Below are 9,899 nucleotides of genomic sequence, written 5' to 3'. Positions count from 1 at the left end.
AAGTTTCAAGAAATCTTAAAAATAGTCTCCTAAATTTTGTACTTAATCTTCACTTGAAATATAAGTAAAGCCTGACTTTCTCATACAATCATTCTTCCTCTGGTACAATTTACCTTCATCTTTTGTATCCAGGAATGGAGTTTATCAATCTTCCACTTTCCTCAGCAAGAACCCCTTCCCGCCTGAGTGAGTCCATGTTTTCTTTCCATAGAAGAGGTCCCATGGATGTCACGGGAGCTCTGTCACGAAAGTGCCACACATGGAGGAAGTAGAAGGGCTTCCAGACCCAAATGGATCATCTAGAGTCTTAAGTTCCTCAAGACAAATGCCTTCATTTCTGTCTTACATATAAAAAGGGAGCTTAAGCCATTCCCTGAGACAAAATATTTCCACAGTCCTTAGCCCAGAAGCCATCATTTTTTCCCTTCTGGGCTGTCCCACTAGATCTTAGTTCCCCAACCAGGGATTGAACTGATGCTGCCAGCAGCGAAAGTGCAGAGTCCTAACCACTGGACTGCCAGGGAATTCTCAGAAACAAGAGAAAGACTTTCTCACCTCTAAATATCTTAAGAGTCAATGGATTATGCCTCTGTTTTCAGGCAGGACAAATCTCTACAATCCTAAACCAAAAAGAGTTTATTAAATTTTTAATTAAATTGTATTCTTTTACCAAAGTAATAAATATACCTAATTTTAAAGCCAAATAGTACCACAAGGCTTATAATAATAAGAGTCTTCCCTGCTTTCCCCCCCTCTCCATTCTTAAGTTCCAGTCTCTCAGGGCAACCACTCAAATCTCCTTTAGCGGTTTCTTCTGAAGTTTTCCTCTATATAACAAAACAATATGGCTGTGCTGCTATAACTTTAGGTCTGAATTGTTGACATACATATATTTAAACATATGGGGCTTCCCAGGTGGCACAGTGGTAAACAATCTGCCTGTCAATGCAAGAGATGCAAGAGACATGGGTTCCATCCCTGGGTCAGGAAGATCCCCTGGAGAAGGAAATGGCAACCTGCTCCAGTATTCTTGCCTAGGAAATCCCATGGACAGAGGAACCTGGTGGGCAACAGTCCATGAGTGCAAAGAATCAAACACTACTGATTACAATAACATACACATAAACACACACATGTATACATATATAAATTTCCTATTACAGTGGATGAGGGTTCAACACATTCCACTAAAGGAGATTTGAGTGGTTGCCCTGAGATTTCCCCTTCTCTGTCCTCTTTCTCTGGTTCCAGGAATAATATTCCAGACATATAGTAATTGCTGGAGAACATGCAGAACAATTATTGACTGCCTGGCCATACCAGTGCATATCAGGTATATATCATGTTGTTTGTTTGTCTAAATTAAGAAGCAGCCTAAGACAGTAGAAGAATGCACAAATTCTGCCTGGGTTCAAAGTCTACTTCTGCTACTGGTCTCTGTGCAACCTCAGGCAAATTGCTTCACTACTCTGCACCTTTACCAGGGATCATAATAGTGACTACTTTGTAAAATTTTTGTGGGGGTTAAATGAGTAAATGCAGATAAAGCACTTAGATCAAAGCTCTACTAAGCCATATACCTGTTTGCTATTAGCATTATTTTATGATTATATTGTCACTAATATATTGACCCTCATGCTGAGTCAAGAGAATGTGATTAATTTGTTTACTTTTTTATGACCCTACACTGAATCTTTCCATTCTTCAAAAGAACTATTGGACTTACCTGGTGATTCAGTGGTTAAGACTCTGTGCTTCCACTGCAGTGGGCATGGGTTCTATCCTTGGTCAGGGAAATTCTGCATGCCTCACAGTGCAGAAAAAAAAAAAACAACCATCTATTCCCCTCAAATACTGTTTCTATATGGCTTTCCAGGTGATTCAGCAGTAAAGAATCCACCTGCTGATGCAGAGGACTCAGGTTTGAGGAAGATCCCCTGGAGGAAGAAATGGCAACCCACTTGTATTCTTGCCTGGACAACTCCTAAGGACAGAGGAGCCTGGCGGGCCACAGTCTATAGGGTCACAAAAGAGTTAGACGTGACTGAGCACACACATATACACTGTTTCTATATAGTCAAATAATCAAGTATTATTCCAGTTCCATCTTTCTTTTTTTCTCCTCCTGGTGGATTCCTACTGGAATCCTTTCTATCCTGGTTTAATCCTACTGGGCCCCTTTTCAATTCGGGCTGGCAGTCCTCTAAGCTTGCAGTACAACTGCAAGCCTACAACCTCCCTTTGCAAATCTACCATGTTGTATATCTTAACCCCTAATAAAATATCTTCTTTCTTGGTTTAATCCAGGATTTCTCAGCCTCTGCACTATTGACACCTGGGGCCAGATAATCTTTGTTGTAGAAGACTATCTTGCCATTATAAGATATCTAGCAACTTTCACTTTTCACTTTCATGCATTGGAGAAGGAAATGGCAACCCACTCCAGTGTTCTTGCCTGGAGAATCCCAGGGACGGGGGTAACCCTAGTGGGCTGCCGTTATGGGGTCGCACAGAGTCGGACATGGCTGAAGCAACTTAGCAGCAGCAGCAGCAGCAGCAGCAACATCCGTGGCCTCTACCCACAAGATAGGTGTAGCTGTGTCCCCTTCCACTTGCAACAACCCAGATTGTCTCCAGATATCACTCAATGTCCCTGGAGGGCAAAAATTGTCTCCAGTTAAGAACTTCATGCAACTGACTCACATCTGATAATAACTTTCTGAGAAGGGTTGCATAGGATATAAATTTTTGAGGCCTTGCATGAAATCTTCTTCAATCCAACCTTATGCTTGATTGCTAATTTTACTAAGTGTAAAAGTGTAGATTGAAATCATGCACCCACATCCTCCTCCTTGGCTTTTCAAGCTACTCACTCGACTATTTTTTAGCTTTCAGGGTTGTTGTTAACTGTGATGCTATTCAGAATCATTTTGAAATTTTGGCAATTATTTTATATTTGCTGCATAACACAGCATCTGTAACTTAATGATTTAAAGCAGCAAACATTTTATTACTTTTCACAGTTCCATGGATTGACTGGTGCTCATCTGTCTCACTTGGGGCCTCACATGTGGTCTCCCTCTCAGTCAGAGGGAAGATTGGGCTGGAATAGCCAGTCTGGTTTCATCCATACATCTGCCTTGGCCAGATGGCAGAAAGACGACTCAGCTAGGACATGGCAGGGACGGGGGCTGAGCTCTTGTTCTCCATGTAGTCTCAGGACCTTCCTCTCTGCCAATGACCTATCCACATGGTTTCCCCAGAGGAGTACTGAGAATTTTTACGTGGCAGCTCTGGTCTTCCAAAAGCAGAAGCTGGCAGGTATGCTGTAGGCTTAGGCCAAAGCTGGCCCAGCATCATGTCTGATCCACCCTATTGGTCAGAGTGAGTCATAGGGACACAGCAGATTCCACGTGGGAAAGGGCATGGATACCGAGAAGCATGGTTCACTGGTGTCTGTCTTTGGAGGCTAATTTAGTGGTTAGGATTCAGTGCTCTCACCGCTGAGGCCAAGGTTTGATTCTTGGTCAGGAAAATACATTTGAGCTTCCCAGGTGGTGCTAGTGGTAGAGAATTTGCCTGCCAATGCAGGAGACACAAGAGACATGGGTTCAATCCCCAGGTGGGGAAGACCCCCTGAAGTAGGAAATGGCAACCAGCCCCAGTATTCTTCTCTGGAAAATCCCATGAACAGATGACCCTGGCGGGCTACAGTCCATGGGGTCACAGGACTGAGCGAGTGAGCACATCCTAGACCTTCTACGATCGAGGGAGGGAGTCACCTGACTTGTCACAACGGCGGAGGGAACCCGAGGGACTAACTGCCTATCATACAGACCTTCAGCCGAATCCTCTAATTTGTACTCCCACCCTTCTTCCTATCTTAATATCTAGTGCCAGCAATTTCTGAGCCCCTTCAAGTATTCTTCAGCACAAGTCAGCTTGACTCTCATCCACTCTACCCTCTGCAAACACTTAGGTTTTGGCTTTTCTAGCTCGATGAACTCAGCTTCTGTTCCTCTGTTTGCATTCTGTTTTCCAAAACTTGGCTGGTACCACTTATCTATTGGTTTCTCCTCTCTGTACTACGTGTCCTTACAGGTTTCAAACATTTATTCTTATTTTAGTGGGAACCCAGGAGACAGTGTAGATGAACTCATGTTTAATCCACTATACATTACTCAAAGACTTTTTTCTTTTCTAAAGCTCAGAAGATGATACTTGTAAATTTCCTAAGCAAGATCAAATAACCTCATCAATGATAAATTCTGACATCTAAGCTGATGGAATGCAAGACCCAGTGGTTCTCAACCTGGTTGTATATAAGAATCATCTTTGTGTGTGTGTGTGCGTGTGTGTGTGTGTGTGTGTTAGTCACTCAGTCATGTCTGACTCTTTGCCCCCGGGGACCGTATGTAACCCACCAGGCTCCTCTGTCCTTGGTATTTCCCAGGCAAGAATACTAGAGTGGGTTGCCATTTCTTCCTCCAGGGGGCCTTCCCGACCCAGAGATTGAACCCAGGTCTCATGTATTGGCAGGTGAAATCTTTACCACTGAGCCACCAGGGAAGCCCTTCCTAGACCCTACCCTAGATCAAAATAATCAGGATCTCTGAAATGGGCACAAACAGTAAATAATAGATTTTTCCAATGTGGAGCCAGGGCTGAGAATCAGTAATGTGGCAGCTGGGGGTGCGGTGGTGCTGGGGCAACAGTGTTGATTCCAAAGTCTGATGACACAAAATACATCCCCCAACCCCTTTCTCACGCACACACACACTTTCTCATCGGCTTCTTATGCATGGTAGTCCATGCTTAGTTTTGGGAGTGAAGCCTTTAGGACTGCTGGAACCTGCCCTGACTTTCACTTTTCTGTTCTATTCCAACCATTACTGACCTCACAAACACGAGGGTATTTGTGCAAACATGCATCCAGAACCCTGATTTCAGTTACCTGTAGGATAACAAGTCTCAGTTCCACCTGTCCTCCTCTATTTACTTCACTCTGTGCTAAAGGAAGCCTCAGAATGTTGCAATTAGTAGCTAAACAGGCAGGCTGTGGAGGGAAAGAAAAAATTTAAACTAGATATTGCTCCCAGTTTCTGGACTTTAGAAATTTGATCTTCCCCAGTCTTTGTAAAGATGTTTTTAATTTGATAATGCATTTAAGATCCTTTCAAAAGTGTAATGTGCCTGGAACTGTTTTTTAAAAATCTATAGTGTGTAATTTTGTAAGGACTCACAACAAGGTCACAAATTAAGAATCAAGTCAACGAGTCTGGTAAAATCTTTGTAATTAAGTCTAAGAAAGAAAATTTGATAAAACAATCATTTAACTAGACACAGAGACCAGATGATGGGATGTCCACAGTCATATGATTAAATTTCATTGCCTTAATTACTTAATTAATAGTTTGTTCTTTTAATTATAATATTTATTCTGATTTAATATGATTAATTTTTAAGATTTTAGCATTCTTTGCTCAGTCTAAAGATCACATCAGCTGTTTTTATAGTTCCCTTTTTTTTTTGGCCTCATAGTGTAACATGCAGGGTCTTAATTTCTCAACCAGAGACTGAACCCTTTCCCTGCCAATGGAAGCCCCACGTCTTAACCACTGGACCACGAGGGAAGTCCCCTATAGTTCTCATTACTTACATGCTGGTTTTCTCAAATTTTAAGATTCCCTGAACTAAATATAGTCTTAGTGTTGGACAGCTCTTCCCCAATGGCTCAGTGGGTAAAAAAAATCCACCTACAATGCAGGAGACACAGGAGACGGCAGTTTGATTCCTGGGTCGGAAAGATGCCCTGGAGGAGGAAATGGCAACCCACTCCAGTATTCTTGCCTGAAACATCCCATGGAGAGAGGAGCCTGGAGGATTTCAGTCCATGGGATCGCAAAGAGTCAAACACGGCCGAGTGACTAAGCACACACGCCGTGCTGTGACGTGCTGTTTGGGTAGAGGGCATGAATGTCTTCTCTCCACCTGCACGTGTTAGACATCATCCTCCTACTGAGACATCAGGTTCCTTCCGCATCATACATTCGGTCCTGTGTGATACATGTGCTTTCCCTGCGTGAGAAACTGGTTGCGTTGTTCTCAGTTGTGTAAGTGTGTGTGTGAGTGCATGTTCAGCAAGTATGCATTTGCTCATCTGGAAAATAGTGATTCAACACCCACCCTGGCTCCCAATGCCTCCAAGTGATGGGAATAAAGCAGTGAAAAAAATAGTAAAATTTCCTTTCATCATTGAGCTTGTATTCTAATGAGGTCTTGGTGTTGGTGTGTGTTTGTAACGATATGTTGGCAGGATAGCCCTTTGCCTGTCTACTTTGGGATTCTTGACATAACAAGCAGACTACTAAGGTATGAACTGGAATGAAAACTGAAGACTTTCTTAGAGAAACAGCAAAAATACTTTTGATTTGGCTTGTCAGACACCCAGACATATGGTCTTAAAGAGAAATGTTCCCTTAAGTTTCATCCATGATGTCAACTTTCTAAAAGAAATAACAATCAGGGACTTCCCTGGTAGTCCAGGGGTTAAGACTCTGTACTTCCACTGCACCAGAATTGACCCCTGATCAGGGAACTAAGATCTTGGGGGGAAAAAAAAGAAAGGAAGAAAGAAATAACAACATTCAAAAATCAAACCCAAATTTTGAAGACTATTACCTACTGGTAGGGCTTAGCCTATCACTTCTTGCTGCTCCCTTATGAGGTCAAGATCAGTGAGAGTTAAATACATTGTAGATGTGCTGTCCCCTTGTCCCTAACATCTAGGACCCCACCCCAATTCTGATCCTGTCCCTTTTTACAGACCTACAGTGGACAGCAGTCTGGGCTGACCAGGCCCTCTGTGGTTTGATGACCATTCCCCTCTGGGAACAGGCTATGAATGAAGGAACACAGATTGTCTCTTGAAATACTTTTCTAGCCTCTTTTGAAGATGTCCAAAAGGGAAATGGGTTCCAGTTTGGGCTGTTCTTTAGTAGGAAAATCAATTTAAAAAAAGGACCTTTATTTAATTCCCTGATAATCCAGTGGTTAGGACTTTGCCCTTACACTGCAGTTGTCATGGGTTCAATCCCTGGTTGGGGAACTAAGATCCTCCACGCCACTCGGCATAGCCAAAAAAATTTTTAATATAATGTAACAGTTTTTTTTTTAAACAAAAGAAAAACCTTGGCTTTCCGGTCTGAGTGGGTAGCAGGAAGTGTATGTTCTGTCTCTGTCTTACTCAGAACCCAGGGACCTGGCAGCCAAGCTTCCTGAAGACAGACGGGCAGGCTAGTGTGAATATGTGCTGCTTCCTGATGCCTAGTATTCTTTTTATAAATGAATTCTTCTCATGAGAAAATATCAGTGCAAATGAGCATTAAGTATTTCACAGCCCACAAATGGATTTTACTGGCTTGCTTTTGCTGAATAGCAGCTGGAGAGTGAATCAGACAGAACCAGTCTTCGTGACTGTTCTCTTAAAAACAGAAATCATTAATGAGTCCATATTGTTACTGAAAACTCCTAGCTCAATGCTTTTAGATCCAGGTCACCTGTTCTGTTTTCTGCTGCCAAGGCACTGTATTGTCAGTCTCAAAACTTCAGTTAAAACTTCTACCAACCTCCCAAACTGGGAATTGAATTGGCAGGCCATTCCTTTGCTACATTGCATAAGATTCCTTATAGAGGCCAGAATTAAAATACTTGCCAGTAACTAATGCATTTGGAATTGGAACCATGGCAGAGCGATTTCTAGCAGCTATACTAGCGATCTAGTCTTGTACTTGTTGACAATCAAGTACACATTGTATCTTATGCAGGTTGTACTGTAAGTCTGAGCTGCTGCGGCTGCTGCTAAGTTGCTTCAGTCTTGTCCGACTCGGTGCGACCCCATAGACGGCAGCCCACCAGGCTCCCCCGTCCCTGGGATTCTCAAGGCAAGAACACTGGAGTGGGTTGCCATTTCCTTCTCCAATGCATGAAAGTGAAAAGTGAAAGTGAAGTCGCTCAGTCGTATCCGACTCTAGCGACCCCATGGACTGCAGCCTACCAGGCTCCTCTGTCCGTGGGATTTTCCAGGCAAAAGTACTGGAGTAGGGTGCCATTGCCTATTATTACCCCCTTTTAACAGATAAAGGAACTGAAACTTAGTTTAAGTGACTCTTTCATTGCTAGCATCTGCTTGAGTTTGGACTTAAAAGTTTTTTTTGTGTATGTGGTTTGGAAAATCCCACACAACATAAATTTACCATCTTAACCATTTCTAAGAGCACAGTTCAGTAGCTGTTAAGTGTATCCGCACTGCTAGGCAGCACATCTCCAGAATATTTTCATCTTGCAAAACTGAAATTCTTTACCCATTAAACAAGAATATCCCTGTTTCTCCTTCCCCAGCCCATGGTAACCCAATATTCTACTTTCCTTTTCTATGGATTTTACTACTTTAGATTGCTCATGTAAGTGGAATCATACAGTATCTGATTTCTGTGACTGGCTTATTTCCCTGAACATGATGTTTTCAAGGTTCATCCATGTTGTGTTGTTTTTTTTTTCAGTCACTAAGTTGTGATCAACTCTTGCAACTTCATGGACTATATAGCTTGCCAGGCTCTTCTGTCCATGAGATTTTCCAGGCAAGAATACTGAAGTGGGTCACTATTTCCATGTGATAGTATGTGTTAAAGATTTTCTTCCCTTTTAAGGCATAATGATATTCCATTTTATGTATATAAATAAATAGTTTGTTTATCTCTTCATCCATTAATGAACACTTGGGTTGCTTCTACCTCTTGGCTATGATGAATAGTGCTGCAATGAACATGAGTGTATAGAAATATCTCTTCAATACCCTGCTTCCAGTTCTTCTGGATATATACCCAGAAGTGGAATTTCTGAATCATGTGGTAATTTTTTGAGGAGCCACCACACTGCTTTCTATAGTGGTTGCACCATTTAACAATTCCACCAACCCTGCATGAGTGTTTCAATTGTCACACACCCTTGCCAACACTATTTTCTCTGTTTTTGATAGTAGCCATCCTAATAGGCATGAGGTGATTGAAGTCTTTTCTTGAAACTGCAAATTCAGTGTGGTAGCACCACAACAAAGCAACTATACCACATCACACCAACCACAACTGCCTAAGAAAACAGAGGAGAAGCCATCACAGAAATATGTGGCCCTGCACCTCATGGCCCCTTCTGTCCCTGGTGAGGATGGTTCATACAGTAACAGACAGTATCTAGAGTACAACTCTGCTTTGTACTGAATTTTACAGTACAGAACTGTACTGTAACTCCCCCTCTGCTCACAATTCCCATCTTAAAGCCCTAATTCCCCATATGATGGTTTTAGAGGTGAGGTCAATGGGAGGTAATAGGTTTAGATGAGGTAATGAGGTTGGGGCCCTCAGGATGAGATTAAGGTCCTTTTAAGAAAAGACCCCACAGACTTCCCTTGTGGTCCAGAGGTTAAGAATCTGCCTTCTAATGCAAGGGATGAGTGTTTGATCCCTGGTCGGGGAACTAAGTTCCTACATGACCCAGGCCAACTAAACCTGCATGCCACAAACTAAGACCCCATGCAGCCAAAAATAAATATTTTTAAAAGAAGAGACCCCAGAACTCTTCTCACACAGATAAGAGGTCATTGTGCCCTCAGAGCGAGGAGGTGACCATCACCAACCCAGGCAGAAAGCTCTCACCAGAAATCAACAATGCTGGAATTTTCATCTTGGACTTCTAGGCTCTAGAACTGTGAGAATATAAACGTCTTGTTTAAGCTGCTCAGCCTATGGTATTTTATGGTAGCCCAAGCCAACTAAGTCTTGTCCATTGTTTTCCTCCTCAGCTTTACCCAGTGTCCACTTCTGCCAGTGATGGTGAATTCAGCC

The sequence above is a fragment of the Bubalus bubalis genome, chromosome 16 (genome assembly GCF_019923935.1).
Source record: "Bubalus bubalis isolate 160015118507 breed Murrah chromosome 16, NDDB_SH_1, whole genome shotgun sequence".
NCBI classification, from domain to species: Eukaryota; Metazoa; Chordata; class Mammalia; order Artiodactyla; family Bovidae; genus Bubalus; species Bubalus bubalis.
This window is presented reverse-complemented; position numbering follows the sequence as displayed.